This window comes from Salvelinus fontinalis, chromosome 40, assembly GCF_029448725.1.
Source record: "Salvelinus fontinalis isolate EN_2023a chromosome 40, ASM2944872v1, whole genome shotgun sequence".
Classification (NCBI taxonomy): domain Eukaryota; kingdom Metazoa; phylum Chordata; class Actinopteri; order Salmoniformes; family Salmonidae; genus Salvelinus; species Salvelinus fontinalis.
This window is the reverse complement of record NC_074704.1, coordinates 25,810,229-25,823,960: the sequence shown is the minus strand read 5'-3', so window position 1 is coordinate 25,823,960 and position 13,732 is coordinate 25,810,229. Positions and strand designations below refer to the sequence as shown.

The 13,732-nt window shown below is 40.0% G+C and overlaps 1 pseudogene; it reads right to left on the bottom strand.

Moving 5' to 3' along the window:
* Window positions 1-2,830: 2,830 nt before the first annotated feature.
* LOC129839611 (zinc finger protein 271-like) overlaps window positions 2,831-13,732 on the bottom strand; it is an 83,500-nt pseudogene continuing 72,598 nt past the window's right edge.

The following is a 13,732-nucleotide window of genomic DNA, read 5'->3' as shown; positions in this document are numbered from 1 at the left end:
GCGTCGCCTGAACCTAAAAGACGCACATCGTCACCTGTTGACCGGAGTGGGCAACGCAGTTGAGGAACCAAAAGTTTATTTTTCATTTATTTCATAAAAGTGTAATATTATATTATGTCGTTCAAAGAGAAGCATGTGTAGATTGATTCGTATTTAATGAGTGAGAATTTAAAACAAGCTTTACACCCACAATCAAATGGTTGTTAATAAGTCTGAATCATGGTTTAGTGTTTCTGTATCAAAATGGACATTTAACAAATTCACTCTGACAGAGCTCCAGGTTTCCTCTGCGGAGAAGGGAGAACCTTCCAGAAGGACAACCATCTCTGCAGCACTCCACCAATCAGGCCTTAATGTAGCAATGATCAAATTGTCAAAATTTATTTCAATGGACAATTCTGTGAACTGTTCTGTGAAAGGTATAGGCTAGAGATGACATGCAGGAGCTTGCAGGGATTTGTAGTCTTACATGTCGTCTACTTTGATGCTAATTAGCATTTTCGAATCCGAGAGAAAATAGACACAATTATATTGATATAAGTATTTGTATTTATTGTGATTTATTATGGATCCCCATTAGTTCCTGCCAAGGCAGCAGCTACTCTTCCTGGGGTTTATTATGGATCCCCCCATTAGTTCCTGCCAAGGCAGCAGCTACTCTTCCTGGGGTTTATTATGGATCCCCATTCGTTCCTGCCAAGGCAGCAGCTACTCTTCCTGAGGTTTATTATGGATCCCCATTCGTTTCTGCCAAGGGAGCAGCTACTCTTCCTGGGGTTTAATATGGATCCCCCCATTAGTTCCTGCCAATGCAGCAGCTACTCTTCCTGGGGTTTATTATGGATCCCCATTAGTTCCTGCAAAGGCAGCAGCTACTCTTCCTGGGGTTTATTATGGATTCCCATTAGTTCCTGCCAAGGCAGCAGCTACTCTTCCTGGGGTTTATTATGGATCTCCATTAGTTCCTGCCAAGTAAGGTCAGGGAGTGTTCCAGCCTGCCTGAACCACCCCTGAATTAACAGGTATAAATGATGGGTTATGAACTAACAGGTATACATGATGGGTTATGAACTAACAGGTATAAATGATGGGTTATGAACTAACAGGTATAAATGATGGGTTATGAACTAACAGGTATAAATGATTGGTTATGAACTAACAGGTATAAATGATGGTTTATGAACTAACAGGTATAAATGATGGGTTATGAATTAACAGGTATAAATGATGGGTTATGAACTAACAGGTATAAATGATGGGTTATGAATTAACAGGTATAAATGATGGGTTATGAACTAACAGGTATAAATGATGGGTTATGAACTAACAGGTATAAATGATGGGTTATGAACTAACAGTTATAAATGATGGGTTATGAACTAACAGGTATAAATGATGGGTTATGAACTAACAGGTATAAATGATGGGTTATGAATTAACAGGTATAAATGATGGGTTATGAATGAACAGGTATAAATGATGGGTTATGAATTAACAGGTATAAATGATGGGTTATGAACTAACACATCCCCTCCAGGCATTTCAATACATTCAGGATTTCTTATAGTGAACAACATAACATGACAATACATGACATCTAAGTAGCTGAATATGATTATGGACTAACAGTCTAAGGGACACAACTCATGTAATTCTGGTTAAACAGTGAGAGACTAGTTGATTACGGACTAACAGTCTAACAGTTTTGAAGGACACAACTCATGTTATTCTGGTTAAGCAGTGAGAGACTAGTTGATTACGGACTAACAGTCTAACAGTTTTGAAGGACACAATTCATGTTATTCTAGTTAAACAGTGAGAGACTAGTTGATTAAGGAGTGGGGATTTTTTGACAATTAAGAAATAATATTTCATGTTTTACTCGTACCTCAGCCAGCATTGTGAACGGTTAGGAAATAATATGTCATGTTTTACTCGTACCTCAGCCAGCACTGTGATTGGTGTCTAAAGCGGTGACATACTGAGGCGGTGACAGACCAGGGCAGTAAATCTAATACTTAGGTGCTTTTAGTCATTCATGAAAGGTCTGTGGTGGTTCTGTGGTTATAAGCATCTCTGGCCATGCTGGCAGGGTCTGAATCAAACCCAATGTCCACCTGGCACATTGGCAGGGTCTGAATCAAACCCAATGTCCACCTGGTACACTGTCAGGGTCTGAATCAAACCCAATGTCCAGTGGAATTGATCTGTTTGATCCATTTGTTTGTTTCAGTTTTCAGTAGTTGAATCCTTTGATGTATTGTTGATTTCAACATTTTTCATTTTCAACAAATGTACTGGGTTGGTGAAAAGGTGATACTAAAATGACATACCATGAACTATATTGACATAGTGGAAGATATACTGAATTGATACTGTTTTTCATACTAAGACGGACCAAGATATGTGTTGCTTTTGCACATATTTGTTCATTGGTTTAGCAAGAGTCTGTTGATTGGTCAGTCATTGGGTTAATTTTTTTGCAATATGTTCAAATCAAATCAAGCTTTATTTATACAGCACATTTCAGACATGGATGCAACACAATGGCTTCACAGGAAAAAAATTATAAAAAACAATTAAATATTTAGTACACAACAAACATAAGAGGATAAAAAACAGAAGAATAACAACTGAAAGACTAATGAACATTGTAAGGAAATGTCATTGATTACAATATTAACAATTGGATGCAACATCCAACCCTAACAAGATGGACAAGCCAACACAGGTGTAACACATTCTGACTAACGAGGTGATACCAATCGGTTTGCCCAACGTGCTGTGGTGGAAATTCTACCCATAATCAATAATGAGGAGAGGCAAAATGAATAATCAATCAAGGTTTTACTTTTATTAAAAGACTTGTTATAACAAGGAGGCTTGCTTCTGGGTTATATACTATCTCAGGATAGCTGCAACCTCAGAGACGACATACAATGGTTCCGAACACCAACCCCACACATCCTGTGCCAGACTTTGGGCCCCAAATACAATCTCCCCCTAGGAGGAGGTGACTGACGCACAGACACTGTGGAGACAAGTGATTGGTTCCCCAATACTCACGCCTTCACATGGTTTGCAATAAACACACAGTTCACATATGGAAACAATGTTTCCTTCTGATCTCCTTTGCCTTACTCCCTGCTGATATTCTGCCTAGCAACAGGGATATGTAATAGATGCTGATATTCTGCATAGCAACAGGGACATGTGATCGATGCTGACATTCTGCATAGCAACAGGGACATGTGATAGATGCTGATATTCTGCCTAGCAACAGGGACATGTGATCAATGCTGATATTCTGCCTAGCAACAGGGACATGTGATCGATGCTGATATTCTGCCTAGCAACAGGGACATGTGATCGATAAGCCTGACTTCTCCCCTCTCTGGACCCAAGGTGACTATGCTGATAGTTCATATCAGCATATTCTGCAGATAAGACATCTTAATTATCTATGTTACTTAGCTAATTCTGACTACTCCACCACAATCTTTCCCCAGAAACAGGCTCCAAAACAACAGCTCTGTTACTGGTGTGCAGGATATAACCTTTACTCTGTGGAGGATCAAGAGGAACCAGTCAGTTTCTGTCATATTCTTGGCTGAGTGTCCGAACATCATGGGTTCATTCTACACACCCAGAACAGGCCTCTATCAACACACTGTTCTATGTTATAGGAGTTAGGTTCTTTAGCACATATAGCTCGTTAGCACTGTGAGGGAATTTTCTGTTAAACCTTACTAATGCTTGTATAGTCAAATATAATTCTTTAAGCCGAGGCATTGGGCTTGAGATTGTTAAAGTCCAACCTCAAAACATATTGAAAAACCAAAGCCTGTATCACCTTCCCCCTTAAGACAACAAATATATCCTATATTTTTGTTAGACAAGTTTGCTCACCACCAACAGAAAACAACTTCCATTTCATAATAAAATCAACTAAAATGCTTCACCTCCTGTCAACAATTAAAAACAAGAAAAAACTTATTTCTAAATTATAATATACAATCTTATTAGTTTTCTCCTTTTTCTTTCTAGAATCCTAAAACTAATTTTGACATTATAATCAACTGCAATGCTTCACCTTCACCAATATAAACATGGTGTCTACTGGCTGTCAACAATTAAAAACAAAAAAAAAAAGTAGTTTCTAGAACTCTCGTCCCCTTGGAACGAGCCCAAACAAAACTCATCTCCAATACGGAAAAACATGAAGTCTGTCAGGATTTGGCCAGAATTGTTCAGGTTTTGGTCACTAGATGTCCCCATTGCACCTTTTTTGAACCTTTTGTTTTTTCCTTGCTCTAATTATTGTTTGCACCTGTGTGTCATTTTCTTGTTGGTATTTAAACCCTGTGTGTTCCTCAGTTCTTTGCTCAGTGTTTGTATGTTAACACCCAGCCTAAGCCTTGCTGTGAACATATATTTCTCTTGTTGGATTTTCCAGAGGTTCTCTGTTTTAGTTCTTGTTTATTTTTGATTAGTCTTTTGAGGTTTGTTTTTACCACTTTGTGGAGTTTCTTTGTATTTTGGAGGATATCCATTTTTGCCTCTTGGCTTTATTTTGAACGTGGTGGATTTATATTCTTTGCCTAAAGATCTTTTTCTTTTATTAAACCACCATCTCTAGTACTGCTGAGTCTGCCTCATCTTCTGGGTTCTGACGACTATTAGTGACTGTTTCTCACACCGGGTCCTGACAAAGTCATAATAAATTGTGATCCATGGCAACTCACTGGCTAAACGCAAAACACAAACATTTTGAGTGCCCACCCTTGAGACGATCAGCAAGTTTTCCTTAAAACGAACATGTCTGATTTCAAGAGGAAACTCCTGCAATATCCATAGTAACTTCCCACCTCACTGCGGAGCTTCTCTCTCTTTTCAGGGTTCACTCAAAAGGCATGTTTTTGGATCGGGACCCAGTCCCCAATGTCATGCTCTGGTACATTTGGGTTGGCACATCTGAGAATTAACCCTGATATTCTAAAAGGGCAACAACGTCAATATAATTATACCCGAAAATTGTCAGTTGATTGCATAAATAATTATGAATACTAAATTGTACATGAATATTAACCATGAAAATACTAAAATCAAATGTACACCCCTTTGTTAATATGTATTGGCAATAATTCACTTAATGGTGAGGCATGGAACAATAAAACGTGTATTTACACAAACATCTGCAATAATCATATTACTTCTATTTTTTAAACAAGCACCTTATAAACTGCACAAGCACCAGAAACACTGTTGTTTTGACAAGTAGCAATACTGTTGACAAGTAGCAACAACTGATATCGATTAGGGGGGAAATCAGGTTGTACGTGATGTTGAAACGATCACAACTAAAAAAACACAAGGAAATGGGAGATATATTTTACCTCACTGGTTAGAGGACAACCTGCAGAAGACAGTCAGCTACATTTTGGAGTGATGCATTTAAATGTAGGGGTCGCTAAACAAAGGAACGCTACACTTATTTGTCATCACTCATCGATATCATGCTAAAATCATTTGTGCGAGAGGAGGGAGATGAGGTTGCACGTCCTGTTAAAACTAACAGCTCAAAAACCACACGGAATCTGGGAATAATGTGTACATCCCTGGTTAGAGGACAATTTGTAGAAAACAGCTCGCCACATTTTTAAGTGTTGCATTTTGATTCAAGTGGGTCACCAAAATGGTAAGTTAAACGACTTTTTTTGTTGGTCACTTTTTGTTAAATCACATAAATAGTACTCTTCCATTTCAGAGCCTGGATTTTCCCCCTGAGGCTAATATTCATATCATGCTGAAATCAATAGAACAGGGGACAAACGTTTAGGCTTCTACATTGTGACATCATTAAAATACTCCTTCTACAATGTTAAAACATTCTACATTGTGACATTATTTCATTGATATCATGAAACAACTCCTTCATGTATGTATTTTCTGATGTTTGATCAGAGATCTTTTTTCAGAGTATTTCTGGTCACACTGATCACAGCTATGAGGTTTCTCTCCTGTGTGTGTTCTCTGGTGTATCTTCAGATGGCCAGATGTATCAAAGCTCTTCCCACATTGACCACAGCTATAGGGTTTCTCTCCTGTGTGTGTTCTCTTGTGTATCGTCAGTTCCCCAGATTGAACAAAACTCTTCCCACATTGAGTACAGCTATAAGGTTTCTCTCCTGTGTGTGCTCTCTGGTGTATCTTCAGTCCATAAAATTGACCAAAACTCTTCCCACATGCAGTACAGCTATAAGGTTTCTCTCCAGTGTGTATTCTCTGGTGTATCTTCAGATGGCTAAATGTAGAAAAGAACTTCCCACATTGAGTACAGCTATAGGGTTTCTCTCCTGTGTGTGTTCTCTGGTGAATAATCAGATTGCTCGACCTAGCAAAACTCTTCCCACATTCATCACAGCTATAAGGTTTCTCTCCTGTGTGTATTCTCTGGTGTGATATGAGGTTGCTTTGCTGAATAAAACTCTTTCCACATTGATCACAGCTATAAGGTTTCTCTCCTGTGTGTATTCTATGGTGTACAATAAGATGGCTAGATGTATCAAAACTCTTCCCACATTGAGTACAGCAATTACGTTTCTCTACTGTGTGGATTCTCTGATGAATTTTAATGCCTGCTGATGAGGTGAATCTCTTCCCACAGTCAGAGGGGTGAATTATCTTCTCTGTTGGTCTCTGCTGGTGTTTCTTGAGGAGTTCTGATCTGGAGAGACTCTTCTCTGCCTTGTCAGCATCATGAGGTTGTTGAGGCTCCCCAGAGGTTCCACGATAGTCACGTCTCGCTCCTGTGTGAACGACAAAGTCAGACAGATGGTTAAAGGCCCACAACAGCAGAAATCCACTGTTTATTTGAGGTAAAAGGTGATGCCCAGAGCATACCCATGAAGTTGTACAACAATTGACATCTGTTAAATTTGAAAATGAAGCCAGTCAAGACAGCAACAATAGTCCGATTTAGTCTTGTTTTCACATTAGTAGTAACATCGATGATTGCAGGCTAGAAACACGTTTTTCAAGTTGCTGAAATCCTAAGCAGTGTGCCAGATGACTTTTGGTCTCCAATATAGGCCCTTTTCTCTGTTTGCTAAAATTGCGGCACGAGGGCATAGCACATACAATTTGGTTGCAGAAACTCCTCCATGCTAATGAGGAAACCGCTAGTTATGGATGTAGTATATCTGCCTGGAGCAAAAATGGTGAGCGAAGATTTTAGATTTTCACAATGTATTCTGAACATTACAGCGCAAGATCAGGAGTACTACTCAAGGAAACCTCCATTAAGCTCTGTGTCTATTCACTAATTCACCACCGTGGGGGAAAACTCAGGGGAGTTCTCATAGGCTGACAGCAAAAAAAGCCTCCATTTCCAGGTTGCTTATGAGTGTATTTCACGTTACTTTTGGATTATAATTGTAAGGCTCGCTTGAATGACCTGCTTAAAATGTTTGTCTTATTGTCGCAAATCAACTGCTTTATAGTTAAAAAATACTTCAACCAGTAAAATTATCTTTGGCTAGCTTTGCCATCAGCCTGACAATAAGGGTTTGTACACTAAGTGTTTAACAAATTGGCACATAACTCCCACCTAACAACAACATAGACCTAGGACTATAAATCATTTAATATTTCAGGTGAAACATGGAAACTAAAATGTCTTTGTAATGACATTTCATAACCAGATAATTTTGTGAATAATCCCACTCGACTACTCTGTAATGGGTTGTCATTCTAAATGTTCTGAATATTAGAAAATAGCTCTGTGTGTTGTACAATAGCCTATCCATCAAGGAACAGTTCTCTACACATTATGAGCTAAGTATCTCTGTGTCCAAACAGACTAACGAGACCCTACAGTAAATCAAGCAGACAATAACATTATAAACACCAATTTGTTAGGGATGATTGATCCAACGTGGAACACGGCATAACTGTCTTTACCAGAGTAATGAATGAAGAAGCACTTTGGTTGTTGTTGCATGTCGTGATGTTTGTCATTTGACTGTCATTCAGAAAATGATTTCCTGGATCTTCTGATGATAGTTGAACATGTGACTGTAACTAAACAGCTACAGTATTAAGAATTGTGTGTAATTATTGAAGAACTGCGTTAATGACAGTATCCATTTGGGTGTTGTCAATAAAGTTAAGGTAGCTCGGTTAGAACCATTGGATTTAGCAAACTCTGAAATGATTTAGGATCTGTGCCAATGAAAACTGTTTTCCCAGCGTAATATAAGGAAAAACTAACTGTTACGTAGTTAGAGAGCATTTCAAAGATCTGAATACAAAAAAACTGTCCTAACAGGACAATAACCTAAACCACAAGGCCAAATCTACACTGGAGGTCACCCCCAAAACCAATTCCTCCTTTGGCCGCCTCTCCTTCCAGTTCTCTGCTGCCAATGACTGGAACGAACTACAAAAATCTCTGAAACTAGAAACACTTATCTCCCTCACTAGCTTTAAGCACCAGCTGTCAGAGCAGCTCACAGATTACTGCACCTGTACATAGCCTATCTATATTTTAGCCCAAACAACTACCTCTTCCCCTACTGTATTTATTTATTTTGCTCCTTTGCACCCCAGTATTTCTATTTCTACTTGGCACATTCTTCCACTGCAAATCTACCATTCCAGTGTTTTACTTGCTATATTGTATTCACTTCGCCCCCATGGCCATTTTTTGCCTTTACCTCCCTTATCTCACCTCATTTGCTCACATTGTATATAGACTTATTTTTCTACTGTATTATTGACTGTATGTTTGTTACACTCCATGTGTAACTCTGTGTTGTTGTATGTGTCGAACTGCTTTGCTTTATCTTGGCCAAGTCGCAGTTGTAAATGAGAACTTGTTCTCAACTTGGCTACGTGGTTAAATAAAGGTGAAATAAATAAATAAAATAGATCAGCAACGGTGGCTTGCAAACAGTGGACAGTAAGTAGCCCACCTTTGGAATAACTATGTTAAGTTATAACTGTAGTATCCTGTATAACTATCTATAGTTATAACTGTATAATCCAGTATAGTCTGGGAGGAGGTGAAACCACTCAGGCTTATTTGATGTGATCTAATGTTTTGATAATCTAGTTTTCCTTACAAGCATTCAGTCACCAAAGGGGGTTCGGTCATTCCTTTGTTTATATACTGTCTCATTGACAAAAATATTTTGGATTATTTGTTTACATCATTCCTTTGTCTTGACCCAGTATACAGTAAACGTGCCGAGGTTCTAATGTTGCCAAGGAGACAATTTATTTATTTACAGTTTGGAGGGTTGGGGGTCTGACATCCAGGCGACACATTTTATTACTTATTTACAGTTTGGAGGGTTGGGGTTCTGACATCCAGGCGACACATTTTAATTCTAATGGTGCCGTTCTGTAATTCTTTTCAGCTTATTTTTTCCAAGCATCTTACATTACTCTGAGACTAGTTATCCTGGGATCTAACATTACTCTGAGACTAGTTATCCTGGGGAATAGTTTCAATACATTTGCAAAAAACCTAAACCAGTTTTTGCTTTGGCATTATGGGGTATTGTGACGTCATTATGGGGTATTGTGATACATTTTAGAATAAAGGGATGCACCGATATTACATTTTTGGCCAATACCGATATCCAATATTTTCCTTGCCCCCAAAAACGATACCGATAACCCATATTTAAAATTTTAGAGGCCTTTTAAATATTCTAGTACAGCATTCTAATAGTTAACACACACACGGACGCAGCAGTCTAAGCCACTGCATCTCATTGCAAGAAGTGTCACTACAGTCCCTGGTTCGAATCCAGGCTGTATCACATCCGGCCGTGATTGGGAGTCCCACAGTAGTTGTTGGTTATTGGTGTAGAGAGGATGACAAAGGAGAGGGATCCCACATGTGGAAAGGAAGATACAAATGATCATTATTACTGGAAAATATTCATTTAAAATCCAGGAATTTTACAACTTTAGCTCTCTAGGTCAAGCCAGTAGGTTACAGTAGGTTGTAACTCTCTAGGTCAAGCCAGTAGGTTACAGTAGGTTGTATCTCTCTAGGTCATGCCAGTAGCCTACAGTAGGTTGTATCTCTCGAGGTCATGCCAGTAGGTTACAGTAGGTTGTAACTCTCAAGGTCATGCCAGTAGGTTACAGTAGGTTGTAACTCTCGAGGTCATGCCAGTAGGCTACAGCAGGTTGTAACTCTCTAGGTCATGCCAGTAGGTTACAGTAGGTTGTAACTCTCTAGGTCATGCCAGTAGGTTACAGTAGGTTGTAACTCTCTAGGTCATGCCAGTAGGTTACAGTAGGTTGTATCTCTCTAGGTCATGCCAGTAGGTTACAGTAGGTTGTAACACTCTAGGTCATGCCTCTACAACATTCGCAGAGTACGACCCTGCCTCACGCAGGAAGCGGCGCAGGTCCTAATCCAGGCACTTGTCATCTCCCGTCTGGATTACTGCAACTCGCTGTTGGCTGGGCTCCCTGCCTGTGCCATTAAACCCCTACAACTCATCCAGAACGCCGCAGCCCGTCTGGTGTTCAACTTTCCCAAGTTCTCTCACGTCACCCCGCTCCTCCGCTCTCTCCACTGGCTTCCAGTTGAAGCTCGCATCCGCTACAAGACCATGGTGCTTGCCTACGGAGCTGTGAGGGGAACGGCACCTCCGTACCTTCAGGCTCTGATCAGGCCCTACACCCAAACAAGGGCACTGCGTTCATCCACCTCTGGCCTGCTCGCCTCCCTACCTCTGAGGAAGTACAGTTCCCGCTCAGCCCAGTCAAAACTGTTCGCTGCTCTGGCACCCCAATGGTGGAACAAACTCCCTTACGACGCCAGGTCAGCGGAGTCAATCACCACCTTCCGGAGACACCTGAAACCCCACCTCTTTAAGGAATACCTAGGATAGGATAAAGTAATCCTTTCTAACCCCCCCCCTTAAAAGAGTTAGATGCACTATTGTAAAGTGGTTGTTCCACTGGATATCATAAGGTGAATGCACCAATATGTAAGTCGCTCTGGATAAGAGCGTCTGCTAAATGACTTAAATGTAAATGTAATGCCAGTAGGTTACAGTAGGTTGTAACTCTCTAGGTCATGCCAGGAGGCTACAGTAGGTTGTAACTCTCTAGGTCATGCCAGTAGGCTACAGTAGGTTGTAACTCTCTAGGTCATGCCAGTAGGTTACAGTAGGTTGTATCTCTCTAGGTCATGCCAGTAGGCTACAGTAGGTTGTAACTCTCTAGGTCATGCCAGTAGCCTACAGTAGGTTTAACTCTCTAGGTCATGTCAGTAGGCTACAGTAGGTTGTAACTCTCTAGGTAATGCCAGTAGGCTACAGTAGGTTGTAACTCTCGAGGTCATGCCAGTAGGTTACAGTAGGTTGTATCTCTCTAGGTCATGCCAGTAGGCTACAGTAGGTTGTAACTCTCGAGGTCATGCCAGTAGATTACAGTAGGTTGTAACTCTCTAGGTCATGCAAGTAGGATACAGTAGGTTGTAACTCTCTAGGTCATGCCAGTAGGTTACAGTAGGTTGTAACTCTCTAGGTCATGCCAGTAGGTTACAGTAGGTTGTAACTCTCTAGGTCATGCCAGTAGGTTACAGTAGGTTGTAACTCTCTAGGTCATGCCAGTAGGCTACAGTAGGTTGTAACTCTCTAGGTCATGCCAGTAGGCTACAGTAGGTTGTATCCAAGTGGAAACAATTATCAACCCAATGTGGAAAGTGTCGAATTTGGTCAACAACAAAATGAATGGCCTATTTGCTACGTGAGGTTTACTTGATCTAACAGAAGTTTCGTAATGCGTAAATGATTATGTGGACACGTGACATATCGACAACTTTAAATAAAAACACTATAGGAGTTGTCTCCAGATCGCTATGCATATTCATGCTAGTAGCTTAGCATCTCTCTCGGTTGAATACAGGCGGTTGACGTCAACAACACTCATAGAATATAAACAATAGTTTACAATAATAAGATGAATCCACCAATCCAAAGAAAGGATAGGCGGGAGCTAGACAACCCGTAGTGCGACTCCCCTTGTTAGAGCGGAGAGACATCTTGTTAGTATATCCATAATCTTTGGTGTAGCCAACCGAACTCTCGCATGGCACTACTGGGGGGCACGGTGTGTAGTAAAACAACACTACATGAAAATCACTACATGCGTTGCAACCCAGTCTGCAGTCAGCAGATAGACCCTTCTCAAATATATATGTTAAGTCACTTTTTGGAAACGGAACGGAGAAAACAAGGGGTAGCTTGTTCTCTACGTCGTCTGATTCTAGACATATCAGTCATCATTCCAGGGCCCTCCGTTGAAGAGCTATTGACGAGCCAACTCCGAATATCCAAAGTTAAAAACAAATTTAAGGCGGTACTCACTGGTGTTAATCATTTCTCCTATCGCCTCCTCTTCATCTTTCAATGTGACAGTAATCTCCCCTTCCTTCTTCACTCCAAAAACTGCATCATCCTCGTTATCTCCCTCCTCTTCTTTCACAGTAACATCCTCCCCCTCTTTCACTCTGAACACGTCTTTCTCTTCTTCTTTCACGGTAACAGCCTCACCCTCTACGTCTTGTTTTACTGTGACATCCTCTTCTTCCTTTTCCTCTTTCACGACAATGTTCAGCCCCAGACCTTCTATCTCCGCCCAGCAGACCTCTTCTCTAACAGGAGGGGAGTAGTTTAGGGAGCTCATGTTCGGGGATGTTAGCTAGCTAGATATCATTAGCGACTAGGCTAGTGCTAACTTAACCAGCCAGCTACTATAGCTGACTAATACAAAATAACGTAATATTAAATTAAATAGGTTAACAAGTAGATGCGACAGAAGTGTGTCTAAAACACAGCAGCTAATATACACCGAAAGCGTATAAACAGCTTGAATCTTTCGGCTATGTTGGGTAGCAAGCTACCGAGGTGGTTGACGAGCAGATTCTGAAGAACCGTGCACTAGATTATACGTCACGCTGGCAGCATCGCTTGAAAGACGCACATCGCCGTCTGCTGACTGGAGTGGGAAACGCAGTTGAGGATCATATTTAATTTTCAGACAAATATTATTTTAAATGGATTCAATTAAATAATACTTTTACATTGATACATACAAAGACAGGAATGTGTTGATTAGTGAGAATAAAAAATGTTTACTACAGCACATTTAAGGCAGTTTCATTAAGTCAAACTAAATCTAAATAAGTAGCCAGTTACTGTAGGTCTATACTGCTCCTACATGGTGAAACAATACATCATATAGATGTATATAATGAACAGACTAGGTCTATACTGCTCCTACATGGTGTAACAATACATCATGTAGATGTATATAATGAACAAACTAGGTCCATACTGCTCCTACATGGTGTAACAATACATCATGTAGATGTATATAATGAACAGACTAGGTCTATACTGCTACTACATGGTGTAACAATACATCATGTAGATGTATATAATGAACAGACTAGGTCTATACTGCTCCTACATGGTGTAACAATACATCATGTAGATGTATATAATGAACAAACTAGGTCCATACTGCTCCTACATGGTGTAACAATACATCATGTAGATGTATATAATGAACAGACTAGGTCTATACTGCTACTACATGGTGTAACAATACATCATGTAGATGTATATAATGAACAGACTAGGTCTATACTGCTCCTACACAGTGTAACAATACATCATATAGATGTATATAATGA